The sequence below is a fragment of the Lepidothrix coronata genome, unplaced genomic scaffold (genome assembly GCF_001604755.1).
Source record: "Lepidothrix coronata isolate B3197 unplaced genomic scaffold, Lepidothrix_coronata-1.0 Scaffold53, whole genome shotgun sequence".
Lineage (NCBI taxonomy): Eukaryota > Metazoa > Chordata > Aves > Passeriformes > Pipridae > Lepidothrix > Lepidothrix coronata.
Genome location: NW_016690233.1, coordinates 1932832 through 1937102, shown reverse-complemented (window position 1 = coordinate 1937102; position 4271 = coordinate 1932832). Strand labels below are relative to the sequence as shown.

The 4271-nt window shown below is 38.1% G+C and overlaps 1 long non-coding RNA gene across 1 annotated transcript; it reads left to right on the top strand.

Annotated features, from left to right (window-relative positions):
• The first annotated feature begins 65 nt into the window (after window positions 1-65).
• LOC108497881 lies at window positions 66-4044 on the top strand. Its single transcript, XR_001874990.1, has 3 exons — window positions 66-620; window positions 847-967; window positions 3982-4044. It is a non-coding gene; the product is annotated as an uncharacterized LOC108497881 (long non-coding RNA).
• Window positions 4045-4271: the final 227 nt, after the last annotated feature.

The following is a 4271-nucleotide window of genomic DNA, read 5'->3' as shown; positions in this document are numbered from 1 at the left end:
GAAAAAGAAAAAGAAAAAGAAAAAGAAAAAGAAAAAGAAAAAGAAAAAGAAAAAGAAAGCACTGACTGAAAATTATGCAATTTCAAAGGATAAGAAATACAGTTCTGTAGATCCAGTGAGGGCAGTAGGGGCATCTTCTGTTTAATCTAAGTTGACTTTTCTCTCTGTGTTGTAAATCACACCTGATCCTGAGAAGAGCTGAGGTTTCATCCTCTCCTGTTCCTGGCAAAATTAATGGAAGTTATCCTGTTGTATTATGAGGGTTTGTGAGCTTCAACTGTATTGTATGCTCCAAAATAACTTAACTGGCACTGAAGACACTGGATCCCTGGTATCCCAGAAGAGTTACATTGCTGTGCACTCTTTATCTACTTTATATCTTGGACTAAGCCTCCTGTTTCATCCCTCAGTAAATATCTAAACCCCTATCTGCTGTGAAATGAAATAAAATAAACATTGAACTACATGAATCATGACATATTTTTATAGAATGACTGTTCTAAAAAGGAAGAAAAAGAACTTTGCTTTTACCCTGATATTACCAATACCTGATGTTGGAAGGTCTTAGTGCTCAGATCACCGGTCAAGCCTGAGTATCTCCTAGAGCAGGATGCTTGCAGGTAATCAAGAAATTAATTACAATGCTATTAGGGAAACATTGTAACTCTAACTTCTTTGCTAAGGTGATAAATAAACACCAGAATTTTAGAGTCCTTTTTTAAGAATGTCACTGGGAGAAAATATAAGAGTGGGTGGCAACAGGAAGACAAAACTTACAAATTTTTTATCATTATTTCCTCTGTCTTTTTAAAAACCTCATCTTTCTGCATTTTGGGTTCTTCACAGTCTATTAAAAGCTGCTTTTGGACTTGGGGAAGAAGGAGTTTGCATTTTTGTCCACGGATCCAACTCCATGGCCACTGTGCTGTTTCTGAGCTGAATCTTAAGCAGTAAGAAGCACCACAAGGTGGGACGCTGCTAAAATCTGTGGTAATCCCAGTATTTGGGATCAAATCTCATGGGACCTGGTGAAGGGAAGGGGGAAGTGAAAAGAACATCTGCTCTAGTTTATATTTAATCATGGCCCAAATGACTGCTTGTCTACAGGGCTCTTTTAGAGTATTTCCCATGGCATGGGTTATTCAGAAGTAGGCAGCACACAACACAATTTTAATTCCTAATTTATCCAGTCAGTCACTAAGTCTTCCAACTTCTATTTTTAAAAACCTCCAACACTCTCACTAATTAGGACTTTCTTCTACTTCCAGCTGTTAATGGGCAAAAAAATGGCCAATTTGAAATATGTCTAATCAGAGCACTGCCTGATTTTGTCCTCATACAACAGCTATTACCCTAAGGGACAAATTATGTCTTCAATTGCACAAACTCATCCTGTTCAGCAACAACTTGACAGTTCATCCATCAGAGGGAAAATATATATTGCAATTAGCTGCACAGGTTACATATTTATTCCTTTTTTTCTTAACCTTTATTTATTTTGCATATATGAATATACATGTGCAATTATTTATTTATTGTGAATTTGGTTTGTAGTTTATTTTTTACTCTAGCAGTGCTGTTTTCTTTAAGACACTTCCCTTTATATCTGTGTACAAGCTTAACAGGAACCTTGAAGAAAACCACTCTATTTAAACATGTTTCACAGAACATATACACATGAACCCAAGCTACTCTGTAGTTGCAAATTAATCTCAGAATAACTGTGTTTATTGACTTTTAAAGTTTGATAATCTCTCCAGTATCATCACAGGCTTAAGGTCCTCTGCCACAAAATTGTGCACCATCTCTTGTGGAGGTGCAGATTAAGCTTCATAGACTGCTCAGGCTAAGAGGACAGAGATAACAGCCAGGGTGGTGTGTGGATTATCCTCAGACCATTAATCCTGCCTGTATTGTGGTTAAATGACATTTTACAGCAGCAGAAGGATGTATTTTGGAGGAAGTGGTAGGGAAGGAGAAAGGAAAGCACCAGGGCTCACTTGTGGGTGGAGGTTGGGAAGGAGGGTTTGGAGCATTTGTGGTCTAAGGAAAGGTGCTGGAGGCACAAGTTATCCCTAAAATGAAGGTGTGGAGAAGGAAAGGCAGGGTTGGCTTGTTTTGATCAATACTTATGCAAGAAACCCCATTTCACCTCTTATCTCAGTGTCTGCTGCTACTCTTTTACTTGTTATGGACCATTAATTGGTGAAATTTCTAATGCCTTCACAGAGGAAGGGAATGAGAAAACCAGTGCTTGGAGTTTGAATTTCTAGCAATTCAAAAGCTGATTTCAAAATATGTTGCATTAGGGTGGCAAAAGCTGCTGAAAATGAGGGCAAACTGACTATCAGTTAACTTAGAGCCGTGTTCAGTGAAAGAAAGCTGAATGTAAACTCCTCACACCAAAGTTGACAATAACTAACACTTCACAGGCATTTAATTGCAATGTTCCCTTTTGTCTAGCTTTTGCCCTAGTGTTTTCCTAACACTGAACTACTTCTTACATCACCAAATTCAGCTTTCTAATCATTGTGATACGCTCTCTTCAGTGCTAGATTCACAGGTAATTTCAGGGTCACAGCCAGGTTAAAGGCAGTTGTATTTTAACTTTGAAGATGTTAGTATATCAGATGGGGTAGGAGCTTTAATACAAACACCTGCTTCCAGAGATATCTGCAATTCGAACCAGGAGGCAATCTCCATAAGATAATATGTGTCTGGAGGTATAATGGTCCAGAGTCTCACTGGATATCAAACCCCATCTGGGTATCCAGCTCTATGACTGTTACCTAAGCATGTAAAGTGTCTTGCAAAGTTGGAACTGAGACACCAAAAGTTTGTGGAATTAGGTGGGAGGGAAGGGAAGACGTGCATTGTTACTAGGTAATCCTGCTTTACCTTATAGGAATATTCTAGGATTTCAAAACATTTCTGTCCATGATGATCTTTTCCAAATTAGTAGCATTACCAAGAATTTCATAGAAGTCTCACTGGTACTGTGAAAAATGTTGGACTTCTGGTGATCTACATACTAGACAAAAGGTTTGCATTATCTGACAAGCATATAAAACTGATTCTGCACCTTCAGCCATCTGACTGCTTTCAAGTCTTTTTAATAACTAAAATGCAGTCCATCCTTGTGTTTTCTGTTCAATCTATCAGTGCAGCGATGGCTTGGTATGTAGGCAGAACTGCCACTACCTAGATGGATCAGTGACAGATTAAACACAATCCAGAAGTAACTATTCACGGTTTCCAGATGAAGATGAAGCAGCCACCCTTTGCTCTTTGCTACGTGTTTGCGGGAAAGAGACAGATTTGAATTGGTAAATGAGGAAAGACTGTGGTCTGAGCTGGTCTAGCCTCTCAGTTCAATGTTTGGAAGAGCTTTCCTGAGATGGCTTATGGTGAGCCACAGGCTTTGTCATCAGAGTTGTTTGTCAGGAAAAGTTACCTGCATCATGACAGGGAGGGAAGAACAGTCAGGCAAGCAGCAACAGCATTAAAATGCAAAGTGTATTTAGCATAAGCTGTCAGATAGTGAAATACTGCTCTGTTGTTGCTCCTGACTGCAATTGCACTTGCCATCAATTTGTATTCCAGCTTGTAAATTAATCTATTAGTTATATTTCTGTCAAAACAGGAACCCAGTTAATGCAGATTGTAACTAACATATAGTATAGTTTTCTTTCCTTTTTTTGTATAACAGAATTTTTTGTGATTTCAACCAATTAATATTTGATCTTCTTCCATCCATGACTTCAATAGGTGTCCCTAATCCTTCATAAACCAATATAAAAGAATGTTAATATTTGTAGATAGAAAGAACTCTGCTCAGGATTTTTGGCTAAGAAAACATTTTCTTACTAGGAAAGAAATAATGTAAGTTACTTTTTTTTTCAAGGAAACTGTCACTGAACAGAGTTATTCATAGAATATCAAGAACAATTTGACTGATAATCACCTTTCATTTGCTTGCAGATAAAGCAGCCGAGATGAAACTGCCTGAACTTTTGTCCTAATCCAAAGTTAAAAAAAATCCAGGTAATTTTTTATTCTGTTTTGCAGTTTCTGCTAATTCCAGATTTGTGATGCAGTTTGCATTTTGTGGCTCATTACAAAACCTGTTAAATCCATGGAATCCAGGAAAGGCCTCCAGTCTTGGGCAGGGGAGGAAAGAAATTGCAGTGGGTACCAACTCCAACTGAAATCCCTGTGAGTACTTATGTTTATTGTGACCCAGACCAGCCATGGTGAAAAATGCTTTCTTC